Raw genomic sequence first — 10,495 nt, forward strand, 5'->3', positions numbered from 1 at the left:
AGGTGGAGGTTGGTACCTGAGAAAGCTGGAGGCAAGAAGGAAGGTGTCACGTTGGAGGCGCTGAGGGCCATCAGGGCCGTGGGAGAGGAGAATGCACAGCTGTGGGGTTGGGGGCTGCAGGGCAGGGGAGAACTGGGGCTCCCAGGGGAACTGAACAGGAAAGCCAAACCGAGCAGCTCTGACATTTCCCAAGGATGATGGGAAGACTTTGTGGTCTCAGTTTGCTTCCAGAACCAGCTTCTGGAAGCCTCCGTGGGCAGGGTGGGTGAGGGGAGGGGCCTCCTGGGCAGGGGGCCTGGGAGGGGAGGCAAGCCTCCCCCTCCTGCCAAGGCTCAGGCAGAGTTGTGGAGCCTCCCCGGGAGGGGGTGCTGGGGACAGACTCGGACCCAATGGGAAGGGGCAACGGAGACCATCACCAGAGGGGAAACTGAGTCCCAGTGCCGAGGCCAGTTTGGGAAGAGCAGAGGCAGGGTGGCAATAGGCGACCTCAGGATTAAACCAAGGAGGAAGGACTGTCGGGGGAGAGGCCCAGTCAGTCCTGCTCCTACTACCCAGGCCTGGGGTCCTTTCTCTCTGGGCCAGAGCAGGGACCCTGGACCATCCCCAGAGACGTCTCAGTAGCTCTCTTGTTTGCAGGCTCGGAGGGATCTGGGACCCAGAGGCACAGGGATAAGGATGATTCTGAGCAGCTGTCAACAGGCTGTAGTGCTGGGGCCTGGACTCGACATGGGCTCCCAGCTGCGTTGGGGGGGGGGTTCCATCTGTGGGACCACCCATGGCCTTTGATACCCGTGGAGACTGGGTTGGCTCCTCTGTGTTTCACAGTCCATAACGGGGAATGACCATACTGTGGAGAAAATAAAAGATGGGCACTGATACTCAGAAGTGACATGGAGGGCGAGGCCGGTGGAGGATGTTGCCAGGGAGGCTCATCCGAGGCACCTTCTGGACCATGCAGGGGACATGGCTTCTCAATGGCAGGTGGGACAGTCCCATCAGCTCTGCCAGCTTCACCCACAGATTGCAGCCTCCTGTTCTGTGCACCTGCAGGATGCAGCATTGCTTCCCCTTGTACAGTCGAGAAGACCGAGGCTCCAGAAGACAGTCCTGTCCAGGGCCACACAGCTCTGTGCAGCTCGGTGGTCTCCACTGCCCCCTGCTCTGGCCCCTCCAGTCTGGGCTGCTGTAGGCACCAAATCCAACCATAGGTGCGGAGTGCTTTGAAATGCAAAAGCTGTAAGGTATTATTATGATTATAAAAACACAACCAATTATGATTTTATGAGGCTGAGCTGCCCCTCTGGAATTCCCTCTTATCCAGAGATCTCAAAGCACTGGGCCAGTCCAGAATTAATTAGGCCCTGCAGCCCAGGACCACAGACGCACCTAGGAGCCCTGGGAGGGGCAGGCTGGGGCCAGACAGGAAACGACAAGCATTGCTCATACTCAGTGCTGCCCTAGCGTCTGGAGCCCCAGGCCTTCCCGGCAGCAAGTCCGTTCTCCTTGATCCAGCTGGCGGGAGAATAGGGAGCTTTGGGGCCTCTCCCTCTCCAACCAGATGAGGGAAGAAGGTCGACAGCAGCAGGAACAAGACCAAAGACCCCACAGTTGACAAGGAAGGTGGGAGGGAGCAGTCCTGCCTGGTCTAGACTTTTCCTGGTCCCGATCCAGAAAACTGGTGACTGTGAGCTCCTGAGGGTCAGGGGCCATGACCTGGAGTCATGGAGGCTGTTGGGATGGAAAGGTTTCATGGCTGGAGAGGAAGAGCAGAGCATGGAGAAATGGGAGATGTAAGGAAAGTCACAGGGCCTGAGACCTTGTCAAAGTTTACTAAGCTTTGTTCAGTGAATAAGTAATTGATGGATGGATGGGTGGATAGGTGATGGATAGATGTGTAGGTGAAGAGATGGATGCTTGCATGCATTAGTGATGGATCGATGGAGGGATGGGTAGACAGATGTAGTGAATGGGGCATGAATGAACAAAGGGGGAGTGTGTGTGTGTGTGTTCCAAAGGGATGCTGAAGACATGGGCAGGCTCCAAGGAAGGGTTCACATTGGATGGATGGATGGATGGATGGATGGATGGATGGATGGGCATGTAGGTGGTAGATGGATGGGTGGATGAGCATGTGGGTGAGGGGATGGATGGGTGGATAGATAAGCATATGGGTGGGTGGATAGATGGGTGGATGTGGATGTGAGTGGGTAGATGGATGGATGGATTGGTGGGCATGTGGGTGGGTGGATGGATGGATGGGTGGGCATGTGGGTGGGTGGATGGATGGATGGGTGGGCATGTGGGTGGGTGGATGGATGGGTGGATGGGTGGGCATGTGAGTGGGTGATGCATGGAGGGAGGATGGATAGATAAATGAATGGATAGATAGATTAATGGATTGGTGGGTTGGTAGACAGTGGAATGAGCACCTGAAATCATCTCAAGGATGGAATGTGGGAAAGTGGGATGATTCTAGCAGAGACCTTGGAGGGGACAATAGGACCTCTTGGTCAGAGTTTTGGCACACATGGAGTGATGCCCGTGTCTTCCACCAACCAGAAAACAGCCTGGGGGTCACTGACCCAAGCCACAGCCAGTATCTAGGATCTTTCTCTCACTTCAGCTTTCTCAACTCCTTGGCCTCATCTCTGCTCTAGGCCTCGAGTTCCCTGTCTGACCATGAAGACTTACTAGATGAGATGGGCTTCTAAGGACGGCAAGTGGAGACCCCTGGGTTCTCCAGGGGCAGGGGTAGCAACCCAACCCCTCTCCGCTTCTGCACACGGGTTCTCCCTTAATCCACTCCTGGCCTCGGTCCAGGCACCTGCCATGCACTCTCTTCCCCACCATTCTCCAAACATCTGGCTACAAGGCCAGCCCAAGACATGGGCCCTGGGGAACGGAGAACTGACCTCTGGTCCGAGGTGGGTGGCTGAGGGGCTGCTGTGGCCACAGACGGCTGCTCAGTGGCCCCTGGCAGGTTCCAGGCTGAGTCACCCTGAGTCACCACTGTCACTTCCTACCACACATTCCCTCATTCATACAGTGTCTCATCCCAAAGGCCACTTCCCTGGAATCTTCTTGAGCAGATGCCAAGGGTGTGGGGGCACTTAGCCTGCCCCAGACAGATGGGCCAAGAGTTTGGCCCCTGGAGCCCTGCAGGGAAAGGGCTGGACAGTGTGGAAGTGTGGTCTCCTGGAAGGGGGTGGATGCCCTCTGAGCCCCACTCTGGCCCAGGAGCTCTCTGACCCTCACTGGCCAGGCACTCCCTGGGTGGGTGGGACAGGTACCTCCTGCTGTGAGGCCTGGGTCTGCCACCTTGAGACGTGGGCTCCTGGAAACACATTGTAGTTCACCAGGACAAGGAGGGGGGAATGGCTCACCTGCGCCCCTCCCCTGTCTCCTGCACACCACTCATTCATTCATTCACCCCCTTCATATTCCTTGTGTGCACTCAGTTTGCCCAGCACCGTGCCAGCCCTGGAGAAACCCTGACCCCACTCCTCGCCCGCTCTCTAAAGATCGTGCCCGAGGAGGAGGCGGGCGGCTGTTGCCAGAATGCCATACCGGTTCGACAATCCAGCAGACACCTCTCCCTCCACCAAACGCTGTATCCCAATAACGCCACGTTTGCTTTGTGTTTGAAATTCCACTGAATTTTCGTGTCTCTGCACTAATGATTTCTCTTTAAGCATCAGAGGGAACCACAGAACATTTTTACTCCTAACCCTTTTGTACAAGAGGTGGATGATCGCTGTGCGTGGGCCCTATGATAGGCTGCGCCCCGTTCGATTTCCCAAGGTTACAAGAGGAAATTAGGCTGATTGCAGACACTCCTCATCTTGACTATGGCGTGAAAGTGATAAGCACTCCATAGAGACCATGCTTCGAAGCTCGAATGTAGATCTTTTCCCGGGCCAGTGATCCTCTCTCTCTGGGGATGTGGGGCAGAGGTGGTCTCGGGCGTCAACAGCTGATGCGCTGACAGCCATCTATACCCACACAGACGCTCTGTTTGTCACCTGCCCCTGAGCAGCACCGGATTCAATACATTACATGAGATATTAATGCTTTATTACAAAATAGGCTTTGTGTAGATGATTTTGTCCAACTGTAGGCCGATGTCAGTGCTGTGAGCGTGTTTCAGGCTGGCTAGGCTGAGCTATGATGTCCCATAGGCTAGGTGTGTATTAAATGCATTTTTGACTTAATATTTTCAGCTTAGTATGGGTTGATCGGGACGTTACTGCATCGTGAATTGAGGAAGATCTGTAGACGCCTGATGGACTTGGCGGGTTGGCGTGAATCCTCCTGTTCTTTGACAAGATTTTATTAATCTTTCGCAGGGATCTCAAGAGGTAGCTCACTGCAGGACACATTTATTTGGCATTCGTCTCCCATGGAGAAGCTGCCCATGTCAGGCCTGGAAGATTGGAGACCCTGGACAATGTGGGTAGAAGCGAATCAAGAGGCCTGTGTGAACGCGGCCAGCTCCTTGCTTCTCGGGACCTTCTCTGCTTCCCTGGAAGGGAGGCAGGTGGCACGGTGGTTAGGAGCTTGGGCTCTGGGCTCAGGCTGCCCCTCTCTGGCTGCGTGTCCTTGGAAAACTGCTTTGCACCTCATTGCGCGCATCTGTAAAATAGGGATCCTTGTAGTAATAAAATGAGCTAATACATGTAGGCTGATCTAAGAGCTAGGATACATGTGAAGCTGCTGGTGTGCGATGGAAGCTTAGAAGGCGCCAGTGGTTTTCTCACTGAAGGGGCTCACTTGCGAGGGGAGCAGCCAGCGCCACGGCCTGTAAGAGTCAGAGCCACGAGGGGCCACGGTCCCATCTTGCAGGTGGGAAAACCGACACCGAGAGGCTCTGAGGAGGCTGCTCAGCCACACAGGCAGCAGGAGGCCTGCTAGGGACTCTGCATGCCCCCCTTCCCAGCACCATGCCTGGTGGCCTCTCAGCTGGGAACTTACTCAGAAGGAACACACGACCTTCAAAATGGCCTTGGCTCAGCAGAATGCTGGGCATGTGGCAACAGACGTTCCCAAGGCCCTTGCCTCCGGTGGGGTCAGGGATCGGGGCCCCTGTTGGGCATCTTGAGAGTAGTTGTGGCTGGAGGGGGCTGGCGGTGGAGGAATCGGGAGCTCCTCCCAACTCGCTTAAGCCACAGAGGCCCCAACAGGCCCCTAGGTGATTCCCGGCGTTTCTGGCAATGGCACGGTGCCCCCCCCGGCCCCTGGTCCAAGCTTGCCTGGGGTCGTATGTCATACATACACTGTGCAATAGGAAGAGGCCTCAGCTGCACCTGGTTCCAGTCACAGTCCCCATCCCCACGTTCTCTGTCACCTTCCTCCTTGTGTTGGTGGCACCAGAACAGCTCTAGACACATTTGAGCTTTGCTTAAGGAGATGCTCAGCTGGGCACCCATTTGGTTTGGATTCATGAGGTGTATGTGTGTCGTTTGGAGACACGTCCGTGTGCAGTTGAGCCACTGCTGGCTGTCCTGGCCTAGGAAGGGCTGCCAGGGGCCACCCTGCCGCTCCTGGGACTCACCTGGCCCAACGCCGTGGAGACTCAAAGTCGGGCAGGGCCAGGAGAGAGGGCACGAGGCCCCGGCAGCCTGGAATCGGAATTCTCACTATCACGGGAGGGAGAGGACCTCTCACGGAGGACAGTCCAGGTGGAGGTCCCCTCTTCGCAGGAGTGCACCCGACGACCTGAGCAGGGGACACAGGGGTCCTGAGAGGGGAGGGGACACGCCCAGGGGCACAGCTCCAGGAGCCGCTGGGACTGCCAGGACCTCAGGCCTCCCCTGCGCTCACCACGCAGTGAAGGAACGTGTTGAAACGAAACCTGCTGATGGGCAGAACCCGTTTCCACCAGCCGCCCGTGTGCTCGTGTCCAGAATGTTCTTCCTTCCTTTTCAAGGAGCATCTGCACCGTTGCAGGATGTCACTTCCCTTGGCCGTCAGGAAGTGAGCTGTGGGGGCCAGAGGTCAGTTGAGTTAGAATGTGCTGGTTCAGAAAGCGGGGGACACCCAAGTCTCCCAAACCCGGGCCCTTTGGCCAGCAGTGGGGTCTCCCATGCAGACTTGCATCTCGACTGTTCCTCTGGGAGGACGCGGGGTCCTGCCCAGCCAGAGCCAGGAGGGATTGGGACCCGGAAAGGCATCCTCCCGTTCCTCCCACTGCGGCCACATGACCCCCCAACCCAAATTGTCCACACCAGCTGCCCAGGCCCAGCCTGGAGGCTACTACTGTCCTGCTCAGAGGAGCCCCCTCTGCTGAATCCTGGGCCTCAGTCACTGTCATTGTCTCCCTGCACATTCCTGTTCATCAGGTATTGGCCGAACGAATTTCTCCGGCCCACAGAGTGTGTCCCCCGTGCCGGGCATGCTCTGGAGGGCTCCACAAGTCCTGGCCTGCCCGTCCGCTGCTTGCCACCTCCCCTGCCACTTGGGCCCAAGGCACCCTGGCTGACAGCAGAGGTCCACTGTGGCTCCCTCTCTTGGCTCTGAAGGCAGTGAGGCTTGTCATGCCTTCTGTGCTCACCCCCAGGGCTTCATCTGAGAGGAGATTGCAGTCTTGACCAGACCTGAAGCCCATACCTGCCCAACCCCTCTTTGACCTCATCGCTCCCATTCCCCCATTCCTTAAGTCTAGCCACAATGGCTAACCCACAGCTCCTTAAACTGTAGGCAGCCTCCTACCCCAGGGCCTTAGCACTTGCTGTGCCCTCCACTGGGGACACTCTTTCCAGGACACCCACATGATTTGCCTCCTCCTCTCCTTTGGGTCTTTACTCAGATGACGGTTGCTCAGTTAACCTCCCCTGAACCCCCATTTATAGTTGCCCCCCAATACTCTGTAACACTCAGCACTATCTGATGTGCAACAGTTTATGCTTTGGTCTTGTTTTTTTTTTTTAATTTTTTTATTTATTTATGATAGTCACAGAGAGAGAGAGAGAGAGAGAGAGGCAGAGACACAGGCAGAGGGAGAAGCAGGCTCCATGCACCGGGAGCCCGACGTGGGATTCGATCCCGGGTCTCCAGGATCGCGCCCTGGGCCAAAGGCAAGCGCCAAACCGCTGCACCACCCAGGGATCCCTGCTTTGGTCTTGTTAATCGCCGTCTCTCTACCAGGACATCTGTAACTTTTCACAGGGGTTTTAGCCATTTCCCTCACTACCTTATCCTCTCGCATCTCTAACCATGAGGGGCACATAGTGGGTAGCCCATAAAGAATGAAGGATATCCCTGTAGGATAGGTCCTATTGTTCCCCAAGCAGATCATAGACAGGGATGGCCTGCCTGAGATCTCCCCATTGTTGTGTGGATCTTAACCTGGCTCTGTCCAGCTGTGGCACCCAACTCCTAACCAAGCCCTCCTACCCCCTGCCACTGCCTCCCACATGCACGGAGGGCCCTGCCTGGAGAAGGGGGTAGAGGCTGCCGGGCCACCCCCAGGACTCATCTGCTCCCGGGGTGCCCAGTGGAGAAAGGAGGAGGATGCATTTCCAGGGTAGAAGCACCGGGCTGAGCCTTGGGAGGCACCAGGGAGAAGGGATCTGGCTTAGGTGGGGTACGAGGAGTGCATTCTGGGAGACAGAACAGCATGGCCAAGAGAGAACACAGGAAGGTTGGCAACTGGCCTCATGGGGCCCAGCTGGGGGTCACGTGGAGGTGTGGGCAGTGGTGGGGACCCCAGGACAGGCCCTGGAGTGGGCTCAGGCGTGGCGGGGTCTGCTGGTGCCTCCTAGGCCACCAGGAGTGACCTGCAGTCCACTCAGCAGGACATTTGCTGGGTCCTGCTGGAAAGGCCTCAGTGACAGGTGCAGGGCACATGAGCATGAGTCCAGAGGTGGCAGCAAACTGGCGGAGTTGCCCTCGTGGGCTGGAGGCATGAGGGCAGACTTGAGAGCAGAGGAGGGGAGTCAGTGGGGTGCCAGGGAGGAGTCACCATGCCCCCAGGTTTGTGGCTGGGTGCCTGGATGCTGAGGGAGAGCCTAGGGGAAAGGAGGTGAAGGGGTGGGTTTGGTGTGGGGTGTGCTGAGGTTCTGCTGCTCTTGGCCCAAGAACAAGACCTGGGGTGACGTCAGCGTGGAGGGATGAGGTCCTTCCAGAAGGGGGCATCGGGCGGAGAGAGGGCAGTTGCTCCAGGCCTCCCGCCCACAGCACCTGTTGTTCCCGGGCACAGAGCCCCTGACGCAGGAGGCCAGGGCTGGGAATGGTGTCTGCTGCCTCCAATTTCACACTGGGAGTGACCAAGGCAGATTTGCTATTATTTTCACCAGAAAAAAATGTATAGATTTTGGGCTTTTGCCAATAAGTCAAGAGGAAAACAGCTGAAAGGATTTGTGTTTTCAAGGGAACATTCCTCTTTGGGCTTCGTCCACCCTGTGTCCTCCTGGAAAACACAGGGAGGGCTGGAAAGAGTATCCGGGCTGCGTGGGGGTAGCGGACACAGGGCCCTGGTCCCGGCTCTGCTCCTAGGTCCCTGTGTGATTCTGGGGTGAAACATGACAATAACTGCCCGGCATCCCAGAGCAGTACTGTCTCTGCTGAGCCTCAGGTCTATGCCCAACGACTCCTCGCTGTCCCCTCAGGTGCTCAGGGACACCCCAAAACTATCCCCAACATCTCCTCGGTGTCCCCATCGGGTGCTCAAAGTCACCTTCAACTAACCACACTCCTGACCCAACTGTCGCTCACCCGCCAGCCCCAACCTAGTCCTCCGTGATGCTCCCCACCTCAGGGAATGGTGCGTAGCCTCGAACACGGCTGTCGCCCTGACACGTCCTTCCAGAGACCGTCCCGGGAGCCCTATCCGTTGTCGCTCTTGAACTCATTCCAACCTCCTCTCAAGAATCTCAACTCCATCTGACTCACGGAGCCTCCACGGCCACCCCCTACTCCACTCTGCCTTCGCGGCCCTCCAGCCCTCCCTCCATCCCTGGGCAGGCTCCAGAGCGAATGCTTTAGCTCTCCCGTGGGCTTCCATGGGACCTGGGGCAAGAGCAGAAGGAAGAGAAGCGGAGGTGAGCCAGGCACTCCGGAGTCCCAGTCTGGATGTCGGCCCAAGAGGAACCCATGAGGGAGGTAGGACGTGCTGAGAGCATGTGCAGAGTGTGGGGTCCCTCCTCCCCCTCCAGGAGGAGGGCCCGGGAGAAGTGGGCCTCCAGACAGGGGAGGCCAGGCTATGGGGACAGGAGAGGAACTCCCAGCACAGAACACGTGTCCTGACCTTGGCCTAGACGATGCCTGCGGAGGTGGCTGGGAGATGGGCTGCAGGAACGTCCGGGGCTGGCATCCAGCTTGGGAAGGAATGAATAACCGTCATGAACATTGTGCCAGCAGTTGCTGAGTGCCTACTGTGTGCCAGGACCTGGGCTGATAGGCGTTAATTCACCAGTCATCCCAGCAACACAGTGATTATTCCCAGTTTACAGGTTTAGAGACAGAGGCTCAGAGAGGTTCAGTGACTTGCTCAAGGCCACAAGTGAGTAAGGGCTGAAGCCAGATGCCTGGCTCTGGGGTCCAGGCACAGCTGTGGGGGCAGAGTCTTGGGCAGGGAAGGACAGGGCAGGCCCGGGTGCTCCCTCGGCCGAGGTTCTAGCACAGGCAGAGGGCATCTCCTGACCCCGCAGCCTTACCTTCCTCATCACCCCTGCAGCCGAGGCCCCTCGGGCCCCAAGCGTCTGGGCAGGAGAGCTGCTGCCCCGTGAGGAGGCATGCAAACTGCCTGCCTCCTGCCCTGCTCTGACCTGCCTCTTTCACAGCGGGGCTACTGCATCCGTGAAGCCCGGCAACATTCCTGAGTTTGGTACTTCCAGAGCTGGAGCCTAGTCTGTCCCCAAGCCCACCCAGCCACCCCCAGACGGACCCGAAGGGCTCAATGCCAATGTTCACTATGCTTCCTTCCACGTCTCGCCCCATCTCCCATCCTCTGTGATCACTCGGTGAGGTGATCATGGTTATTTCCCTCTTACAGATCTGGAAACTGAGTCCCAAAGCAAGCAAACCAGTTTCCCGGGGCCTCCTGCCCTACTAGTAAGTAAGAGTCCAGGCTGGCGTGACCCAGGCAGCCCTCTGTGATCCCCTCGGTCCCCTGTGCGCAGAGACAACAGCTGCAGGACAAAGCAGCCTTGCATTTATTGAGCACCTACTAGGCGCCGGCCCATCGCGTACCATCACGCTGTCGATGGATATTCTTTATCACATTTTACGGATGAGGAGATGAGCCTCCGGGAGACAAAGCTCACTCACCCCAGGCCTGGACCCTCGGGGAGGGGGGATGCTGCCCGCCCCCCTTCAACAGCCTCCTTCCTTCTCCCCCTTCCCTCCTGGGGAATTAAGTGGTGAACGTTTTCAAAGTTGACTGTCAGAAGAAAAAGATTGGAGGAAGGAAATGTGCAATTAGGAGCTTCAGAGTAATTTCCATCGTGTGGTTTGAGCCCGACTGTAAACACTCAGGATGGAGGGGACGCGGCTTTTC

General features: G+C 57.3%; 1 long non-coding RNA gene across 2 annotated transcripts; it reads left to right on the forward strand.

The window, feature by feature from the left end:
• Positions 1–481: 481 nt before the first annotated feature.
• On the forward strand, positions 482–4,685 carry LOC144293207 (uncharacterized). 2 transcript variants are annotated; one of them, XR_013360627.1, is made up of 2 exons: positions 482–1,790; positions 4,347–4,685. It is a non-coding gene; the product is annotated as an uncharacterized LOC144293207 (long non-coding RNA). The 2 variants fall into 2 exon arrangements; XR_013360628.1 differs by having other exon boundaries at positions 482–1,620.
• The last annotated feature ends 5,810 nt before the right edge of the window (positions 4,686–10,495 follow it).

This window comes from Canis aureus, chromosome 21 (genome assembly GCF_053574225.1).
Source record: "Canis aureus isolate CA01 chromosome 21, VMU_Caureus_v.1.0, whole genome shotgun sequence".
Classification (NCBI taxonomy): Eukaryota; Metazoa; Chordata; class Mammalia; order Carnivora; family Canidae; genus Canis; species Canis aureus.